The 22608-nt window shown below is 39.4% G+C and overlaps 1 protein-coding gene across 20 annotated transcripts in view; it reads right to left on the bottom strand.

Moving 5' to 3' along the window:
- Positions 1-22608, bottom strand: part of LPP (LIM domain containing preferred translocation partner in lipoma) — a 650163-nt gene that overhangs the window by 468284 nt on the left and 159271 nt on the right. For all 20 annotated transcript variants that reach the window (XM_019752112.2, XM_019752114.2, XM_019752115.2 and 17 more), the window contains one exon: positions 15219-15281. The gene's annotated coding sequence lies outside the window, so the exon portion shown is untranslated. The remainder of the gene's footprint in view (positions 1-15218; positions 15282-22608) is intronic.

Raw genomic sequence — 22608 nt, 5'->3', positions numbered from 1 at the left:
TCCCAGAGTCAAATGAAAAAGACAAAGTCCCAGAGTCAAATGAAAGCAATCTGATGGCTGTCCCACAGGACTTCCTGAAAGAGCTAGCATGCTAATGTACATTGTCAATACCTAAGAGGGCGCCAGAGTATGCAGCACTTCCCAGGGTTACGTGACCACTCTTCCCAGAATGGTAGCTCCTTGGACTAGTATTTAAGGAGCATGCATAAAAAATGATGAGTCAAAGCATGATATAGGTGAGGCAGGAATCATCTATTTGCCTAGAGTCAACTCCCAGAAAGATTGTGAAGATGGTCAAGTTTTTTTTGGTATGCTTTTTCATCTTCCCATTCACTACCCTATTCACTGTTTCCTCCCCTTTCTCCACAAGCCTCTTCCCCTCCCTATTCCTCAATGCACACTGTTTTGGAAAGGAGCTGCTAAACTCACCATTATTCTGTGAACCAACTCTTTCTTTTTCACCACCCTGCACATTGGTATCTCTATTCAATCGGGCATTCCATTTGCTTCTAAAGCATCTCCCTTTATCAAAATCCCACCCTTTCAAGGCCAATTCAAATGTCACTTCCCCCACAAAGCCTTCCTTAATCCCCTACCCTCCACCCCAGTTGGAAATGACTGTTCTTTTTTTCTTTTCTGAACTTTGTCAGCAAGTTTCTACTTTGTATTTTATACTTAGTTGTGTGCTCACTCACCTTCCCCAACTGGCTCACCCCTTCCCTAATAGTTTGACACATCATCTTCTCTCAGCCTCACAACATTCTGGCAGGTAAACAAGGCAGGTATATACTCATTGTATGAAGACAATGTAGCTTAATGCTTAAGAGAGCAGTGGCTGGAGTCAGACTACTTGAGTTCAAGTCCTGGCTTTCCCTTTTATGAACCAGGTGACCTTGAGCAAGTTGCATAAAGTCTCTGGCACTCAATTTCCCATCTGTGAAATAGTGGTAACAACAGTACCTTCCTCAGAGGGCACATGTGAGGATTATGTGAGCTAATGATACAAAGTGCTCAGAATAATTCCTAACTCAATAAGCATTTAGTAAAAGTCCCAGGGAGTTTAGACGTAGCTAGTTCAGAGTTTTCCAGATTTGTCATGTTTCTTCCCTCGATAATGCTACCTTTCAGTATCGCTCATCCATTCAGTAAATATTTATTGAGCTCATAGATAAGCCAGGTGTGATTCTAGGCAACTGGGAAACAAAGAAGACACACAAGGCTCTGAACTCAAGGTCCTTACACCCCAGCAGGGAGGAAAAGGAGGCAAAAGGACGTCAATGCAAATAAACGTAAAATAACTAAACAAACAAGATAACAAATTGTTGTGTTTTATTTGGGTTTGTCCTCATGTCATTCCTTCCATCGCAACAATCCATTACACCATGCTGCTTTGAACAAAACTCTACACAGAATGCTTCCTGTTTGATTTAAACATGTATTTCTAGAGTTCAACATTTGTTTAGAACATTTTGCCTCATCTCACAGATTTCTTCAGGGAATGGGCCAAGAATCGCTCCTGTGTTGTTTTTTTTGTTTTTGTTTTTTCCCCTACTTTCCTATGCATGTATTTTGTGTCATCCCTCCCCCACCCCAATAAACACAGGTGCATCCGCAGTGGCTGGTTTGTGACTCAATAAAAGAATATTCTGTCTTGGCACTCAGCAGCTGCTTTCGGACTCCCATCGTTTTTATGAGATTTGTTACCAGAGGGGCATTTCACAAGAAAGTGTTATGCACAAAACTGCAGACTTCACCATGCTCTCCCTTCAGGATGACAGCTATTAAAAGAGTTAAATCAAACTAATCCCCTAATTTGATTCCTGAGGAACTTTGAAAATTATGCTTGTGCATCCAGCAAAACAGACATTCATCCTATCTCCCATCTTTAGCACATTTTTTTAATCTGTGAGAAACATTTTCTCTAATTTGATATTATTATGTTCATATTTGAAGGTTTATCTTTAGTGCTACTAATTCATGCCCCTTCATCACTGGCATTGCTTATAGTCTCTGTCTTATTATAATTCTCATTTTATTTCCCTGCCCTATCATTCTGGGGGATATACACAGGAATATGCCCTGCATACTGGATCAAGGTGGTAATGGTTACATGTTTATAGGTTGGAGGGAAGGAGCAAGTGATGGATTAATTAAAATGTCAAGTGGTGGGTGTCCACCCTCCTCCCCAAACTGGCTGAAACTCTCTAGTTTAAGGAGCAGCGTTCATATCCTTGAACAGAAGCAGATGAAATACCCGCCAAAGCTTCTATACCTTCGTATGTCTATACTTGTTCTAAATAATGGTCTTTGCTGACCTGAAATCTGCTAAATTGGAAAGTAATTCTTTTTAAGACTGAAAAGATGCAAGGATTAAAATCAGACATAGATGTGATCTCAGTCAGTGGCCCTTCCCTCAAGTGTCAGTATGGAGAAGGCTCTGCCACTGAAAACAGTTCCAATGGAGGCCTCATGGATGGATGCACAGGTAGAGCCTGAGGCCAGACTAACCAAGACCTGTTGGCATGGTTGTCCATTGAAAACTCGTAGGAAATGAGCCACAGACTCAGAGGAGGCGACACTGATTACTTAAGTAGATAAATTGGTTGATTAAGCAGTGGAATCATTTATAGGAAATAGTATATAAAACTAAATGAAAATAAATCTGAGAGTGGAACTGCTCAGGTAGAAGAGCCCAGAGTCCTCACCACTTGCCCTGCACCCCATCATCTGAGGCGATATATCTACCCAGAACTCTGGGGCTCCTCGAAGCCGAAGTTTAAAAATTTGCCAATCTGATTTCAACCTTTACAATTCTTCAGAGTAAACTGAGGCCCAAAGATCAATTGTGGTCCATGGACACACAGATGGTAAGTACCATAGCCATATATTCTCATGCAAGAAACCACGTTGCCTTTTTCAAAACATAAAATATTTATGTTCTATGACTCTGCCCTTTTAGTTGGATGAAGAAGTTGGTATAATCAATGTGCCAAGCAAAATTTTTAAATGTGCCCTAGGTTAAGGCGTGTGCAATAGCAAATAAGGACATCTAAATTATACCTTGGGAACCCCAACTTAGAGAAATACAAAACACCCATTCTATATGTGATGTTTCTGTAGTGAAAACAACAAAATCCATAAGAGAAATTTTTCTTTCAGCTACTATACATAAATGTGTCAGGCACAAAATCAAACCACTCTAAAATGATGTGAAATCCATTCAGTTCTAAGTACAGAAAAACACAGCAGCATTTGTGTGAGGTGTGGGAGACACGTAACCTAAACGTGCTCCTTGGGTTAGTAACTTGAACTAGGAATGCACTAAAAAAAGTGTGAGGAGCCTACAAGAAAGAGCATTGAGCAAAAAAACACTGTGAGACACATTTGATATAATAGTCATATGATTAACAAACTGTCACATCAAACTTTCCCACAACGTGGGAACACTATGACACTTCATATTTTTAAAACTGATATTTTGATTCATTACTGTAAATAGCACATCGGGTAAAATATTGTGACAAGGAACAGATCATATATATATATATATATATATATATATATATATATGTATATATATACTCTATATATTATAAGTGTATATTTTTCCTAGCTCTGTAACATTTTAGAACATACAAAACCTTTTCTTACAGTGACAATTTAGGCCAGTATATAAACAGGCTATTGCACTCCTAAACTACCCATTTCTCTTGTAAGTGGGCAGACGGACAATGTTTCTTCATTCCACAGAAAGTCTATGAAGCAGCGGGATTTCAAAAGTAGGATAACTTCTAATGAGATTCTGAACAAGCCTGTCAACTTCAAGCAAAGAATGTTATAAAAGTTGTTTCAATTTACTGTACCTGAGTTTACAAAATCATTGTCACAAACATACATAAAACATCTCTCCTGTCTTCAGGACGCTCCTAATCTCCTTAGAGAAACAGAGATACACATACGCAAGCAGACTGTTTCAAACACACAAGAAAGGCGCAAAGTGCTGCTTTTTATTTTATTTTCCCTTTTTTCCTTTTCTTTCTTTAGTATGTATGTGCATTACTTATAGTAAATAGCACGTTATCTGAGCCATTGTTCAGAGTAAATTGGTTCAGTTTAATTAGAAAGTATGGGCATCAATGGAAACTGAAGAAATTTAGAAAGCTTGCAAGAATACTCAGATTCCCAAGACAAACTTCTTTCTCAAAGAAAATATAGTGTTTGATTCCCATCTAGTACCAAACAATACATTTATAATTTTTCACTTTACCTACAACTCTAAAACAAAAGATAAAATATATATCCGCCATGAACATCCAAGTTTCTATTTCAATTTTTTTCTTTGATAAGTTCAAAGTTATTATGTACTTTCAAAGTATACACAACTTTATAAAAAGACCGTAAGCTAACCTCCCCCCTCTCTCTCCAGAATACAGCAAGAGACCCACAAGCATATCTGTCTCATGTGTTTCTCTCTCTGGGAATTATACCATTATTATGCAACCCATCCTCCTCCTTAAACACCTGGAAAGTTAGATACAAAAAGGAAACACAAGCTCTTTATATCTAAAGATATTAAACTCACTACAACTAAGCTTTGCCTCTGTACTAAAATTTAAATTAGGCAAGGATGTTCTTCCTGAGCACATAAATTTTAAAAAAGAAAAAAGCCTGTTCCACATTTATGGTTTTACAGAAAAGATGCAGAAATGTTATCAAACTCATCCAAATCCTAGAGTTTTGTGTGTTTTTTTGCCAACTTTTACTGTCAATTAATAAAAATGTAAGAGGTCACCTGAATTCAACACAGGTCAGCTCAAGAAAAATGTACTTGATGCTCATCATATGTGATTGAGGTCTATGCTAGTTGCCAAGATTGAAAGGTGGAGCAGGGACGGAGGGAAAAGGAAGGGAGGAAGGTCCATCTATGTCACAATTTCTGCCCTAGGACTCTGTAATCTTGTGGAGGATACAGCATTTCAAATATGAACTACCTGAAGAACACTTAACACTACAAAGTATGAAAAAGGAAAAAGTTCGTGTTGACAATGGCTCTTATGGTAGTTTAATGTCAGATCTTACATGAGGCCAGGAAAGGGCTTAGAGCAATAGAGAACATGACATTATTTTCCCCTGCCCCTTTAAGCATCTGCTTCTCAGTGAATCTGATAGGAAAGAGTCTGCAGATGGGTACTGCTGAGTGGCATGTTGGGCATTTACTCTGGGCATCCATCACCCCCACACTACACATAACTCCCCCTCATTTCCTCATTCCTTCCTCTGCATTCAGTTCCTCTCCCTCTCTTCAACTCCTCTGCCCATCCCTAGGGACAGCAGGCCTGGCTCAGGCCTTGCGCACCTCAATTCACAGCCTTCTGGACTGGAAAAGGCCCTCAGGCACGGGGAAGGGTGGCGTAGTTGGAACAGAGAGAACTGGGATTCAGGAGACCTGAGTTCCTGTCCCAGCCTTGTCCCTACTTCACTCTGTGGCCTTGAACAAGTCACTTCCACTCAATAGGACTCAGTTTCCTTACCCACCAAACGAGAGCAGAGGATATTTAAAAGTCCTCCTTGCTCCTAAACATTCAATGTCTGTGTCCTGACCTACAGCTTCCAACAGTGTCCAAGTGACAACTGGGGGTTCACCAGTCACACAGCTCCGGAAGAGGCACTGACATGACCACATCAACGGTTTCTATTGTGGGGAAGGTCAGGGACTCCTTCAGAAAACAGCTGATCTAAACAGAGCCCAAGGAGCGTCATGGCAACACTGCTCGCAAGCTGCCAGAGGTAGGGAGGAAAAGCAGCCAGTATGCGTGTGCAGCTGCCACATTTCAGAACAGCACTCAAACCTCGTTAATATCATCTTGCTTACTACCAAGTCCCATAGATCATAAGCTATTTTCACTGTGTATTTAGCAGATTTATGTATCATCTTCCTTGCCAGTGTTTCCACAGTCCAGTACAGAGGACTCCGCTATCAGAGAGTCTTCGGGACCTTAGGCCACCCAAGGTTAACTCAGGAGAAAAGGGGAGCGGGGGTGGGGGGGAGAGGGGAAGAAAGCAGCATAGGATGGAGAAGAATATATTCAGTGGGGCTGGAGGCTAGGGGAAGGAGGGAGTACAATGTAATAAGAGCAAGTATAAGCCAATACTACAGACACTTAAGTGTGAGACACTCAAGTCCCAGCTCTCCAGAGACTCAGAGCTGTGTGGACGTGTGGAAGAGAGAGTGGGAAAGCTGAGTCCTCTCTTATACTCAGGTCAACACATGTCCTGCAGCCTCAATTTTGATCAAAACCTCTACTTGCTTTCACATGTCTTCATAATCAGTTGCTCTTATCACACAAGCCACTCTGCAGAGCGCTACGCCCACATTCTAGGAGGTAAGCACCTATCCACTGCACTGCGTTCTTCAGAGCTTACAGGGAAGGGCTTTTGCTAAATGTCCTATTTACAACCTGGCTCCTTCATGTAGGAATGGGAATTCTAGCTTATGGCGACTGACCAAGCTGATCTGTATGAAAGCACCTGTCACATAGTAGATATCCTGTAATTGTCTGCTTGTTTCCATCTCGTTCATACAGTAGCAGCAGCACCATGTACCACCCTTATTCCCAGTGTCTCCATAGAAAGGAGGAAACCGGCCAAGGCCTGCCGACTGGTGAGCAGGAGTTCGAGCCCCAACCATCCCTCTACTGCTTGGTCAAATGGAGGCGCCATTCTCAGACCTGCTGCTAAATAGGCAGGAAAAGTAGGTTAAGTCATTTCTTCATTGGGAGGGGATTCAAATGGACGGGTTGTTCTTAAGTTCCTTGCCTGTTCTGAAATCCTATAAGCCTGTAAGTCTCAAATCCATCTTAAATACAAACATGTAGAGGGAAACACTGTTGAGGAACACAGTTAGGTGTTTCTTTATTGAGCGTGTCTAGGGCACTGTGCCAGGAGCTAGAGAAAATTGAGAGAAGCAGAGAGTAGTTCTCAGAGTCAGAGCCTTTTTAATGTGTGCCTTCAGGGGGCAAGGGGACGGAGGGTGAGAGCAAACACAGAGACATGACAATACAAAATACAGTTTAATTATAAAACAAAGTCCAGTGCTAAGACTATACATCAGAGCCAAGGGCTAGAAAGAAACGGCTTCTGTGGGAGGAAGGATGGATATGTGCTAGTCCTACAGGCGGGACAGCAAGACCCACTCAGACAAAATGGAGGAAGGTGGCATTTATTCAGAGATAGCTCTCTCCAGTGGAAGGGTCATCAGTATCTAAGATGGTTAAATGTCTTATTTGTTTTATTTCTTAGATCATTTTAAAATTCTGTGTTTCATACATTAAAGGCTATAATAATAATGGTCAGCCCCCCCACCATCATCATGCTATGTGGGACAGTAGGAAGAGCACTGAAATAGGGAAAAGATACTGGGTCCTGGGTCCTGCTCCATCGCCACTATCAGCTGCCAGGCTTTAGCTAAATGGCTTATGTGGTTGTGGGAGAGGAGGTTACGTAGAATTCCAGTCTGAATTCTTTAGGTGTCTTGAGAACCAAATTGTCTAACGCTCACACTTTGCAGAGAAGGAGACTGAAGGCAACCAGAAAATAAGTGATTTCTCTCAACTACACATTTCTGCCATCTATGCCCAGTTCTTTGGACATGACTGGTATTTACCTGCTTCTGCATCTTGCCTCAAGCTGTTTCTTCCTGCCAGAGATTTCCCTCAAGTCCCCGTAATATCCCATCAAAGTCCACTTAATCACCTTTCAAAGCTAACTCCAGTCCCTGGTTCTATAATAAATCTCCAGGTAGAAAGAGTCCCTCAAATTCTCTTACTCACAAAGTACAATTAGTGAGCTCACACATCACACTGAGCCTTGGCTTGCCCTGAATCAAACTCACCTCACACACCTGCCAGCTCCCTCCTCCAATTTCTTAGCAACCCACCTTTCTTGGTAAGTGTTAAGTAAATGCATATTAAGTCCCGTTGGTCTGGAAACTTGGTTTTTTAACACTTGGCCAAGTACATTCTCAAACATCATGCTGCCTCTGATCATTACAAGCCTAGGCGTATGCAATCCCCCATTTCTAATACCTCCAAACCCATCAAGTTATGTATCAGAGCGACTAACCGTGTAGCCGGACAGAAGAGACATAAAGGACGGAGATGAGGAGCAAAGGGCATGCACTTTTAATCAGGTAAACAGCCATGCCTGTGGGCAGAGGAGCCCTGGCATATGTCATTCCAACTTTGCAAGGAAGACGTCTGTAGTGCAAAGAAGTCGGTGGCTGGTCCAGGGCCCCATACAGAGTGCCCAGCGGAGAAACAAGTCCAGCTCTGCAGCCCTAAAGGTCATCGCTTTTCCCGCTGTGGTAAACTGTCCGATGGGCAGGCCCATTCTATCTACCGCAGAGGATGAGAGACATGTGGAAAGGAAGAGCACGGCAGCCACTTAGAGCAAACGTTTTTATACTCAGTAACACTCAACCAGTGAAAGCATGGCAGAAAGATTTATAAGGAAGAGCTGAGTAAGTCCAGAGGCAACCCAAGGCGCACATCAGAGTAGAATTTTAAAATATCCCTTTAAACACACAAGGACTCAGATGCCAGCACACACAGTGATGGCCCCAGCCAGACAGCAAAGGCATATTGGCACCACTGCAATTTGTCCATTCACCAATATGCTTCTCGAAAAACACCCATATGTTTTCTTTTAGCTTCCATATGCTTTTTTAGTAAGGAAACGAAAATATTTCATTAGTTTTCAGTAATTAATAATTACTTATTTCACAATAGTCACCCTCATTAAAAAACGAAAATAACTGATTAAGCTGCAGGATCCTGGCTTTCAACTCAAGCTTTTGAATTTCTTTTTTTTTTTTTTTTTTTTAATTCTTCCCCTCTAGAAATTGAGTAATAGAGTGAAACAGCCAGTGTGGAAATATCCGCACTATGGGGAATAAAGCATTATCATACACACAGCCCAGCATTCTTCTTGCCTTAGACATCATGGTTTAATGAAAAGAACATGGATTCTGGGAGCAGAGAGACTTGGGATCCAATCCCAATTTGACCCCTGGTGAATAGTACTTCTGAGGAAACTCAGGGCGGGTGTTAAAAAGATAAAGCCTGCTGGATGCCTTCAACCCAGCCTTCCATTATTCCCAGGGAGCGACTTCACAGGGTTTCCTCCTGCTATCTCAAGGCATGGGTCAGGCATGCCCAGAATGCTGGCAGTGTGCCAGGCATTGTCAGCAGGCCATGGCCAATAGCCTTGAAATTGGTCTCAGGCCTAACACAATGCTTCTCAAACTCTAATGATCATATGAACTACCTGGGGATCTCGTTAAAATGCAGATTCTGATTCAGGAGTTCTGGAGTGTGGCCTAAGGTCTGCATTTCTAACAAGCTCCCAGATGATGCTAATATTCCTGGTCTTCAGAACAAACTTTGAGAAGCAAGCACCTGAAAAGCATCAAGATGAAGTTAGGAAACAGAATCGGTAAAAAAACAGAACAACTATGCCTGTTTCATTGGGCTAAGATGAAGATTATTAATTATATTGACAATAATGTTTCTGTGTATTGAACAGCACAAAAGTATATCGCTTATCATCACAATAGCCCTGTCAGTGGAGCATGATTTCCATTTTATAGACAACAAAACTAAGACCCCCCCAAAATCAAGTAATGCATCCAAGGTCATGCAGCTAATACGATGTTTTCCCAGTTCAGGTATATCTGCCTGTCAGTGTGGGATAAGCTGATGGAAGATAGAAAGTCTGAGTAAATATGAAGTCTGGTTCTTGTTCTACCTCGGTCTCCCCATCTGTAAGGGAAGATGTGGCCCCTGGCAATCTCCGAGACCTCTTCCATCTCTGACACCAGTTTTCACTCTCATGGCTCCCATGTATACTTGCAGTGAGGCACTAAGCACTGAGATTAGCATCACACATGTGGCAGTCATTACATCTTGGCAAGATCCTATTCTAGCTGCTCACATCTGCATTTGTGCTGATCTATCTACGGTCAGAAGTCAATCTCTGTTAAAAATCCCACGCTTAATATAACAGCGAGAAAACAACAAATGGATTCCCCAAAGCATTGAAATTCCAATTCAGCTGATAACTCGCAGTATGATCAAGGCACTATGATCCTAATTATTCTTTGTCTCCTCCTTGTCTCACTTACAAAAATGGAGAAATTGAGACCATTAACCTGATAGAAGTTGTTTTAAGGAAGGAAAAATATTAGTTATTTATAATGTATTTTTTACAATTGTCCAACAATTCATATTTTGCCTTAAGGTGGCAGATAAGCATTTAATTAATTAATTGCAATATAATTGATTTCTGAGGTTTATAGAACTCATTGTCCCTATTCATATTCAGTATTATCTCTGAGGTACTCACATATTTTGGGGCAGATCTAGATTTAAATCCAGACTGTGCTATTTATTAGCTGTATGACTTTGGCCAAAGTAACTCAGCCTCTCTGAACTCAGTTGCTTCATGTGAAAAATGGGAAAAAATAATTTTCTCTTTTATAAGATTAAATGAAATAATGTATTAAAATGGCTATCATTCAGCAGATTCTACGTTATAAGTAACTTGAGAGAGAGGATGAATGAGTAAATGAAGCGAGCAGAATAGGAGTTTTAGAATTAAAACATCACTCAACAGTTTGACACATAAAAGTCCAAACATGCTCATAAATAAGGTGACACCCAGAGTAGAAAAAGAGGTAAACTGTGGGGAAAAATCCCACAGCAATGGTAATGTATGTTTACCCAAATGTCAGCTCTGACTTCCCACACTGAAAATCATTTCTCCTAACTTAGAACCTATGGATGGCCTTCAGGAAGTCTACAAAATTCCTGAAATTCTAGACATTCTATGCGCATGTGCATTTTCTAATTAATTCATAGATTAAAATATGGGTTTCCAAATATTCCATAATCCTCTTCCCTATTCCCAAACACACACGCACACATGCACGCACACATGAAATACACACACAAACACAAAGAACAATGGTGTTAGGCCAGTCCCTTGACAGAAAGGGACCCGTCAACTGAGAGAGAAAACATTTATTTCATTGAAAGCAAGCATGAGAGAGGCAAACACACAGTTTAGAAAATATGGGCAGTGGAAGTCATCACAATAACTTCCAAACCAGAAAAAGGGGGTCTGAATTCAAGACTGGGTTCGGCTCCAAACTTGCTATGGTACCTAGGGCAAATCAGAGACTCATGAAAATCGGGGCTGGGAGAATTTTGCCTTTAGCTATTCCACCCTCCTCTTCCTCCTCCTCCTCCTCCTATGTCATAGATAGAAAAAGTGAGGTTCAAAGGCAGACCATCCCTTCATCAAAGTTATAGTAAATTAATCAGAGCCAGAATTTGAACTTCAAATTCAAGAAAATGATTTCCACACTCTGTATCTCAGTATTAGGAGGAACAAGATAAGTGTTTAGATCCAGTGGCCTCTAAGTTATCGTCTAACTAATGAATAATTACTCTCTTCTCTGGACCTGGAAATGTCATGAAAACATGAGTTTGGTTTTGGCAAAGATCATTCCAGATGCTTCTCAGCCCCAGCCCAGTCCCACAAGAACAAGGCAGAAAGAATGTCTGAAAGAGTGAGAGATGCTGCTATTAATCTTGTGTAGCACAGCAACTGGGAATTGTAGGCCTTGAACTAGATTTCACTGTGTAGGCTATTACTCTCCTGTGCTCTTGCTTCTTAATCCTTCATCTGCCTTCTCTTTATTAATGTTCCCAACGATTCACAGTAAACAGCCAGCTAGGAGCTCATCCTCAGCTTCTCATAATTCAATGGATCAGAAAAGGGCAGGAGGCGGGTGGAGGAAACAGTGGTGATGTCAGGGTCAAGTAATCTTTACAGAAAGGACTGCAGGGGAATCCATATTCTCCTAGCAAACACAGAGAGCAGAAGCCATTGAACATCATCTGTTACACTACCCCATGGGATTAATGGAGAGGCCCAGAATCTATTTATGTTTTAAGGGCATCTCACATCCCTGGCTTGACACTGGTTTTGCCTGAAAGACAATGGACCTTTAAATATTGGCTTGAGAAAGGATAGTTCATAGAAAGATTTCTCTCCTAAAATAGAGATACAACTATAGAGTCAGAAGAAATAATTCTAATCCAGGATCCGCCACTAATACTTTAGACAAATTTGGATTCCCTCCCTGACCCCCAAATTTTCACTTTTGAAATGGGAGAACTGGTCTAGATTGATTCTTAAAGTCTCCTCTGGCTCTGAGATTGTGACCTCTCCTTACAGGTCAATGACTCAACCTGGAAAAGTCAAACAATAGAACAGGGCCCCACTGATGTTACCAGTGGATGAATTCAACAGATCTTCTAAAAATGAGACCCAGATAATGGAGTAGAGACACATGGGAAAAGATGGATTTTTTTTTTTTTTCCTTTCTATCTAGAAACTGGATATTGCTGGAGGTAATTAATGATCAGTGCATAAAATGCCCAATCAGAATGTATATACAATACAAATCACTAACTCTTCTTCTGGTATGTAGGGGAATGGAAAGCTAAATAGAAGAATAACTTTTCACACAGGTTCTCTAGTAGAGTCATAGGGCTTCCCTATGATTTTGGAAAAGTGGCACCAGGAAGGAGAAAGAAATAAAATCACAGATAATAGGACATTTGACTAGAAGTAATGTCCTGATCAACTGATCCTACTCGATCTGTTGTTAGATGCTGAATTGGATCCTGGAGAGGGAAAGTGACCTGCCGAAGGTGGCACAGCCTTAGCTGGAATTAGAATTAGATTGTCATGACTTCCGGTTCACACATAACATAAAGCATAGTGCTTCACTCCCCAAAACAATGATATTTTAACTAGGCAACTAAGGAAATAATGTAATTGATAACTACTGCCTCCACCTCAGAAAACAATAACTGATTAATGTGATTTAAGGTAGACCAGGGGCTGCTTCCATCAAATTGTAATAAACAATTCACTCTAGCAATATAGATAAGTCCATGAGAAGTAATTGGGTATTAGTCATCCTTGCTAATGAATCACCTTGTGGAAAACAGGAATAATCAACGGTTTACAGGAGGCCAGAAGACTGTTCTTGTTCAAGTACAGATCTTGCCTATTAAAGAACATTGGGTATCAGCTCTAAATAGTAAACAGGGTATACCATTTCAAATTCCATGAAGTGCAGCTTTAAATAGATTTGGTTTGGAAATGGGTCAGGGAACACACCACAGTCAGTGGATCAACGTTGAGAGCAGAGAAAAACAATGATTACACTCATTAAATGGGAACCTGTTGACTCATCTACTGTCAAGTCTAATTATTTATTTAAACTGCTATTCTTTTTTCATTACTACCATTGATATCAATTATTACCACAAGATGATTTTAAATCCTGCAGCATTCCCCCAGAATATTTATACCTCCACCTTCCAAAGGTTATTTGAGAAGTTTTCATCCTTCCTTCCCCACCAGCCCCCAACTCCAAAGTATACAGGATGGCTAGATAGATGATAGATAGATAGATGGATAGATAAATGCGGTAGGGAATCCCACTTTCTCAAGAGCAATTTTTCATGACTTTTCAAGGCTTGCTCAAACTTGTCTCTGTAGTTTCAAAGTGGGTTTCAGTGGAAAAGGGAGATGGGAACATAGTTAACCACTTTTCATAGCTTATTCTATTAATATTTAACAATTAGCATTTGGAAAAAAGTTAATATAATAATTGCAGCTTCTAAATGAACAAGTTAGATCTCTGTTTAACAAAGCTATAAAAACCTGTGATATTACATGTCTACCGTACATTCTTTTCTGATATATGTATCCATGAAAAATACATAAAATACATTAGAAAGAAGACTTTTGCAGGGGCATTTTATGGTCTAGAGAGGGACCAAATGATGGGCAGGAGTCATTCTTGTATTTTCAGCCACTACCTTTTCTTACAACCCTTTCTTTTACAATCATGAGAATAAAATCTAAACACCACCAGTGGCTGCTATATCTGGTCTAATTATAGAGGAGTTTTGCAGTCCATGCATCACCCACCTTATTTGCACATGACGTGTTTTTATGTAATGTGTACGGTGAATATTAACTTTGAAAACTGTATTAATGTAACACCATAATTTCCACTTAATTCTAAATTTCTAACTCCTACAAATATGGGGCACTACCGACAAACTTCAATTCTTTCAAAGGTCTGCGTGACAAAAGTCATGTGTACAAATTCACGATCATGGAAATAACATACCAAAGGAATTATCAAAATAGTCAGCAGAACACATGTTTACATTATCTTTATGTGGATATCCAATCTTCCACAAAGTTGTTACTCTACAGATCTTGAAATTAGGAGCCCATAGTGTCTACTTCACCTCTTTTTGCCTAAAACTTCTAAAAGATGACATATTACACAGCAGAGCTAACTTCACACATCAGCTGGTTAGCTGTAGGAGAAAACTCACATTTTAAAAATTTCATAACCAGCATGCTTCCTTCAATTTCTCCCCTCGCCCCCACCCCAGCCTCCATTTTCTTGACAAACTCAAGAAGAATGTATTCTTTTGGGAAGGGCCATGCTCCTTCACACTGGTTCCCCAGGAGAGTGGCATGCAGATATTATGGGTCCTGGGTTTCAAACTAATTCATCTTCTTATTCTTAGGATTGTGTTGTTGTTGTTGTTGTTGTTGTTGTTGTAGCCTTGGATTATGTCTTTTTGAGGTTCTTTGGGGGGGCAGCTAAGAGACGGTGATGGACCTGACTAGTTAAGTTAGGCCCCTTCACAGCCAGGTAACACTGACATCACATTGTAATGAAACACACTCAATCAAGGACCAAGAAACTGAAAGCCCTCCTGCCACATCCTGGGTGGAGATACAAGAAGACAATAGATAAGAACATTCTAGTACATGCCGTAGTATGGAAACTTAAATAACTTATTAAATCTGAATCTTCCATGTGGCCCAGATTTCTGTGCTTTTGGTTAAACCTTAAGGGGTAAGAATTAAAAGGGAAAATTAAATCAAAAGACCTTTAAAAGGAGGGCAATTCACTGTCTTGGCCATTTTTCAGGTTTTGGTGCTCATGAAATGCCTTTGTGTTTCTTCTGTTGGGAGTGAAATCAACCTTGAACATCACTGGCTGAGACGTCTATTAGCATTTCATAAACAGGAAGGTGAGCCTCTCTTACCTCAGCTGATAGCTTTTGGAATGGTCGACGGACACGGGGTTCAGCAAACTGCAATGCTAGTGCCTGTGAATAAAACAGGTGAAAATCATTCTTAGGTACTAAGCTACTTTTCTTTAGAAATAATCATAAGCACTTATATCTATATAATGGTATCTTGTTTTGCAAAACATTTTCACATTCACTATGTCGTTTCAGCCAACGCAAACCTGGAGTGAAGAAGCAGGAAGAGAATATTCTACTCACTTCACAGGTGAGAAAACAGAAACTCATAGAGGAACAGGGAAGATTCGAAGGGAATTAACATCTTTCTCACAATTAACTTCACAAATACCATGTGAAATGGGTATTATTGTCCTCATTTTACAGATGTGAAAACTGCAGTTCAGAAAAGGTAAGTAACGTGCCCAAGACTACACAGTACAATACACGGCAGGGCGCAAGTTTGGATCCTCTGACAGAGTGTTCTCTCCTAGGATATTACACTGGGAAAACACAAAGACAAACAGCTGATTGACTCGATCCACTAGGCTTCGTGGAAGAAGGAAAAATAAAACACAACTCTCTATTTGACTCACATGAGGAAGTAGGACACACACATGGGATTTGGAGCCAGACTTGCCTTCCTCTTATTGATGGCCTGAGGCAAGTTACTGAAACTCTCTGTCAATTTCCCAGTATGTAAATGAAGATTATAATATCTACCTCAGAGCCAAAACTCAGAAAACTCTTTTGGGAAGATTTTCCTCCATTATTTAGTATCTGTAGATATGGACACTGGTGGTATATAAAATGGTAACATTTTTTTTCCTATCGGCCCTTTTTTATATGATCATTGATGTTATAAGCATGCAATGCTAGAGAATATCTCTGGATTGGGTATTTTGTGCCCCAAGTTTTAAACCACAATATTTATCCATGTCAATCTCACATGGCCTCGCCTAACAATACAAAGCACTGCTGTTCCAAAAGACAACACCTCAAAATTTAAAAATCAAGTGTCTCCTCAACCACCAAATGCAAGAGGCACTGCTTTAGAGGAAAGACGTTCGGGTGTATCTCAAGTCCTTTTAAAGTTTGTACCTATATCGTGCCTTACGTTCAGAGATATGGCATTTCCAACAGGACTACAACAAAGAAATTTAATACAATGGATGGATTTATTTAGAAATGTAAGACCTCTGGGAAGTTTTAGTACTATATTCCATTTTCACATAGGACTCAAATCAGATTAAGAATAGAAGAACATGATTAATAAGATACCCTATAATAAATTCTTATCACATGCCACCAAAATCCAAACATTAATCATCCTTGAACATTATACTTGATAGTGTGAAAAATATTGCATGATCACTTTATCTCAAATCATGCTCAATAAAACCCCAATGAGACCTTTTTATCCAATTTTACCAATAAGGAAACCAAACTTCAAAGATCACGTGGGTAATACAGAACAAATAAAAATGTAACCTTGCATCTTGACACCAAAACCAGTGAGGACCCTCCTATTACATAATGCAGCCTCCTATGCTCTATTTGGAGGGAAAGGGAAAACAAGTATATACCATATAAAATTCAACTGTCAAGGCACCAAAGCACAGTGAGTATTCAGTCCTGCTTTCCACACAAGTGAAAGGAGAGAGAGAAGACTTCACATCTGTGGTCTAACCAGAAAGAGACACATTACTAAGCTGATACAGGAGTGTTTCATACAGGGTTACCATGAACACTTTTTCAGCTCTCCCCAGTGAAGTTTCAGAGATGCAACATCCTTGGCTAGCTCTCAAAACACAAACCACAGAAACAACAGAAGTTGGCACTGTTAAATTTTCGCAAGGGGGCCTTCATCATTAAGTCTCATCTTAAGCAGTAGAAAAGCTGAAGTCTTGCAGCTATAAAGTTCACCAGCTCTCTTCACCTGACTGAAATGTCCTGTGCCCTTAGTCAGTCCTGAGAACTTCCTAATGCACCTGAGTTCTCCACTAGACCCATAAAGACATCTGGGACAAGTGACAAATCCCACTCTAGTGTCTTGGTAATGAAGCCAGTCATCCTTGGCTGCCTTTTGTATGTTATGCCTGTTGACCCAGAACCAGTCAGGTCTGCATCCTTTGTCAAATCGCCCATCCTCTCCCTAGAAAAATGTTCTCATCTCCAGGAGCAATTTCAACCAAAAATAAACCTGTATAATCAACCTCTAACTTACAAAATATCAACCTATTAATTAGAATCTATAAAAAAGCAAGACTCACCGAACCTAACTAGGACCGATATAAAATAATTGATAATCTCGACTGTATTTTGGGGAAAACAGAGCGAACAAATGAAGCCAGGAAAAGAAAAAAGAGAGTGGAAAGAAAAATAATGGGGAATAAGGCGTGTGTGTGTGTGGGGGGGGGGGGCAGAAAAGAATAAAAGGATATGAAAAAAATAAAAAAAGCAGAAAGGCCTGTTTCAACAAGTTTTCACAAACCATAGTGTCTTTTGAATGAACCACTGCACCCTAGGACAATTTTTAAGCAACATTACTCTAGGACGATGATGCTAACGTGATGAACAAAAATTCCAACTAATCGCTAAGGCCAATGTAAAGATGCCTCTTAATACGAGACATTGTACAAGTGCTACAACACAAATGGGAAATATGACAGAGCCTGTTAAAACTCCCACTAATCCCATAAAATGGGTAATTCTTTAGCCCTGTGGTCCTCGATGATCCTTCTGAATAGGAGGCGTTGTCTTGAAAAGAACACCTGCAGGAGGATCGAGGGCCTGGGTTCTGCTCTTAGCGCTGGAATTCCCAAATCTTTTGAAGAAGTTGTATGAAATAGACATTTTTCTGTGTCTCTTTTCAGAGGTTTGATCATGGATATCCCTAAACCACTGTGAAAAGGCCAGGAATTATTTTGTCTTGACTTCGTGTATTTTGGTAAGTTTTACATGGTGGTGAAGGTAGTGGTAAAAGGATTACTTATGCTAAGATTTGCTTACATTAAACAATGTCACAATTTTAGGCATGATTAGGACATCGGTCCCCCAAAACAACTGAAATGTTAGATTAGGCCAAAGGCATTCGATGACAAACATGGAACGTCCTCCATTGCCATCATCAAAACCCGTATGAAGAACATTTTTAAATGCACTCTCCCACCCGCCACCCTAAGATACTTATCAAGAATACAACATATTCCATGTCTTATGAATGATTTGGTTGTCTCATTAAAGTAATGTTTGCCAGTATTTAATTGCTTCCCTCCCTGATTTTAATTTCCTCACCTGTCAGCATCTATCAGAGGCACTAAAATCTTCTGACATGATGGCTGATTGTGTTGAAATTAATCAGATTTTTGAAAAGTAAATTGCTTTGGCCTAAAGGTAATGCTCAACTTCTTCATGTGATATTTATAAGGGTTCTATCACAGGATCTTACAATCAAGAAATTAAATGAGAGGCTTTAGAAATCCTAAGCAAAAATATCAGCAGTATTTTTAAAAATCAATCAACAATACAGCACTTGCCAGCAGTCATTTTGAGGTAAACATATGAGAGTAAAGCATGAAGCTACCTCAGAAAGTTTGGAGAAACAGGTGAAAAATAATTAAGCTGAACTACCTTGTTTTCAGTAGCTAGCAATCTAGTCACTCAAACAGTGCATTATGCATTTGCAACTGTGACCAGTTATACACATTGCTCTCACAGAGATGAATGATTTTACTTTTCAACCCAGTGAAGTAAAATTGGTGCTATTGCTAGTAATAGTAGCAATATTACCATGTGACAAATGACAAAGCTGAGGCAAAGGGTAGTAAAGGAACTCTTTCCTAGACATCCAGTTATGAGCAGAACTGATCTTGTGATCTAAAAATCAGAACAACATGATTACTGTGGAATAAAGAGAGAAAAACTATTTGCAAATCCTGCATATATAATTATTCAGTGCCAACTCTTCTGGTATTATCTATCAGTAATAGTGCTTAAGACACTCAGGAAACCCACAAGCACTAAGCTGTTCTATAAGAAGTAAATAAAATGTAGGCTACAGAAAGACTTTCTAATGTGTCCTACCATTGTGAGATTACTTTTACGTGTATATATGTTAGTATTCCTACTTTGGAATATGGGTACACGTATTCGTTCAATAATTAGTTTCCAAAGTGAGTCTATAATATCATGACACCTATCTTTCAGTTATTCTGCTGGTTCCAAGGCCCCTAAACAGAAGAATAAAAAATGTTACATACATGCAATTAGGTTTAGGGGGTAGGGGGAGTCTAGGGCAACACATGGAATTTATAAGTTGGTTTTTACAAATTTGGCGTTATAGCTGAATGTTACCAAATATTAATATGGGTCTTATTTTTCCAGTAGACTCTGAGCTCCTACTTAATTAACGTTTAAGCATCTCCCCTGCTGCAAAGCTTTTCCTGACCCAGAAATATTTGGTGAAGCAGCCTTTCTGAACACTACCTTAAGGACTGGATCACTAAAATCATCACACTGTCTTATTACTTTTGTTTGTGTTCTTTGAAGAGAGAAACCTTGTTTAACTCAGTTTCTTGAATCCAATACCCAAATCCAGAATCTGGTTCTTAGTAGGTACTCAAGAAAATGTTAATCGTACGAATGCATGAACAAATGAAAAAAGCATTCTGTGTAATTCCTATAGCATTTAGCTCAAAGCATGCCATATAAGAAATGTTTAGTAAATGTTGGTTGAATAGAAATTAATTGAACATTTAACTTCAAACATATACTGTTCAACTAAATGATTATAATAGCTACTGAGTAAGTGAGGGGTTCAGCAGGGAGTTAAGTAACCTGCAATGGCCCATTCATACTTAACTCACATTAAACTTAGTTAAAAAATGTTTTTCACATAAAGAACAATAAAGGCTGGAGTTATGAGTAGAAATGTAGGCAGGAGTTGAGAAAATGTATGTAGTGAAAACCAGTACTTATCAAGAAAACTATGTTAAGGTCTAGATACAAAGTTACAAAATAAAAGGAAAAATAAATCTAGAGATAATAGGATGTTTTAAGATTATGGGTATGAATAAAATCCAAAAGAGAGAGAAAAAGAGAGAAAGGAGGGAGAAATCAAAAAATGAATTCTAAAAACCAAGTTATGTGTGTGAAAAAGAAAAATCATTGGATAGATAAAAAACTAAAGAGTTCATCAAAATCAAAGTAATACTAAACACACTATTTTTCTGTAACTGAGCTAAGAATTTTATATACTTTAATCCTTAAAAATAGTCTTAGACAATATTATTATATCCATTTTGCATTGAGTAAACTAAGGCTTAGAAAGATTAAATAATCTTATCAAGGTCACACACCAAATAAGTTATGATACTAGTATATAGTGTATGTATTGCAGCCTTTAGATCCAGAAACTTACACTGTTCCCAGTATCTAACAGAGAAAACAGTGGGCTTAAACAAGAGCTTTAGAGTTGAATTGCACTCTAGACAGTGATGTGGAAATAGGGAAAGCATAAAAAACATGAACATGCAAACCTTTTTAAACCCTGGGATGTAAGTAGTAAGAAAAAGACTGAAGGAGGAAAGGGATGGGGGAATTAAAGCTATCTTCGAGTATCTGAGGCTGTGTCATGGACAAGCCATACTGTATTTGTGCAAAAATATTCAATGTTCAAACTACTAGCGTTGAGACTATGGAAACTCCAGCTTCAGAGCAATGCAAAGAAGAACTTTGCAGATGAAGCTGTCCAGCCATAGAAGAAACTGCCTCACAAAGAACTGGAAATGTTCAGGTACATGTTAAATGGCCATCTGTCAGGGAAGGCATGTGTGACATTCTGGCAGTGGGAGGGACTCTGCATTAAAAGATGGACCACTGCGGTTGTGTGTTTCAGAGATTTAGATGCCGAATATGAAGAGATTAAACAACAGCTCAGCTTTCTAGACAAACATTTAAAGAATGCACTTGGAAGAAGAAACCACTGGATAAACATAACATTCGCTCAATACATTGATGGAGGGCCTACAACGTGCCAAGCAGAGGCCTGTCCCCATGTTCCAGGAAACTCAGACGAGGAGGCAAAAACACATTTTTGAAGAGGTAGAACAGAATTCCTGCTAGGCAATTTGGGCCTAATAAACAGCGAGGAAACATCATAATTAGAAACCTAAGAAAGAAAGTAAAAAAAAAAAAAAAAAAAAAAAAACACAGAATGGTACTCAAGTACCTAGGCAGGAAATATTAGATTTGTGGAAAGAAAAGGAAGTCACTGAAGGTCTAGGTTTAGGGAAGAGCTAATGTATAGGGATGACCAAAGGTAAAACCTGATTCTACTTTTGGGTAACAAAGACCGACACGGAGAAAGAATCAGAAGAATGTTAGAAAACAGAATGTAACTCAAAAAGCTCACAGGTAAGGGAAAGCAATCAAATGTTGGATGAGAAATAGGAAAAAAAGGAGACCTTGCAAAAGAACATCTAGCTTATTTGAAAATGAGACAACAATACATTTGAGAGCCTGTAAGCCTCCTTTCAAAGTTTTCCAGATTTACTCACTTCCATACACTGCAACCGCTCTCAAGACCCAGCCCCCCAAATAGCTACTCTAACACAAGAGAGAGGTGTTAAAGAGAAAATATATTATGTGGGTCCAGTTCTGTTGCCTTTCTCAGCATTCTTCATTATGATTTCACAGTCTGACCAGTATTAACTAAAGAAAACAAATCCCATAAAATATAACATAAGCAAAGGCAAAGTTAAGAGTAAATTTTATTAGGTAATCTCTCTCCCTCCCACAGGGAAGAAAAAAGAGAAGCTTTATTTTGGAGGGTTGTCCAATAAGATAACTTGTAGTGATATGAAAGATAATGGTTGTGTGTACAATTTCCCTTCCTGTAACTTTTAACTAATCTAGGTGAAGAAGGAAGTGGCTGCTTCAACTCAAACTCACCGATTCTTTTTTCCCATTGGAATTCTAAACAGAAAAGTGAACAAGCAGTCAACTCCTCCTTCAACTTCTCCACCTTGGCTAAGACAAAGCATGTTCTGTTTTAAAAGGCAGCAGTGGTTACTGCTGAAAAGCACAGAGCAGTGGTGCAGTGGTGGGTGCAGAGTAGGGAAAATATGCAAAGGCTTTAATACACAAAAAATATGGAAAACTTTCCAAATAAGTTCAATAATTATATGTAGTCAGCATCACCATATTCACAAAAGAAGTTCAGAAACATCTACCTTGAAATTCTTGAAACTAAAACCCGAAATCAAAAGGGGGGGGGGGAGAGAGAGAGATACATTAATAATTTTTTTGTTCCAGTGCTGCCCCTAACTAGTGCTGTTGTGTTCCGTAGGTCTTTTCCAGCTCTCGTCTCCTATAAAATGAAAGTATGGATTAGATCAGTAGCTCTCAA

The sequence above is a fragment of the Rhinolophus sinicus genome, linkage group LG01 (assembly GCF_036562045.2).
Source record: "Rhinolophus sinicus isolate RSC01 linkage group LG01, ASM3656204v1, whole genome shotgun sequence".
Lineage (NCBI taxonomy): Eukaryota > Metazoa > Chordata > Mammalia > Chiroptera > Rhinolophidae > Rhinolophus > Rhinolophus sinicus.
The sequence above is the reverse complement of the archived record's forward strand: the minus strand, read 5'-3'. Positions and strand labels throughout refer to the sequence as shown.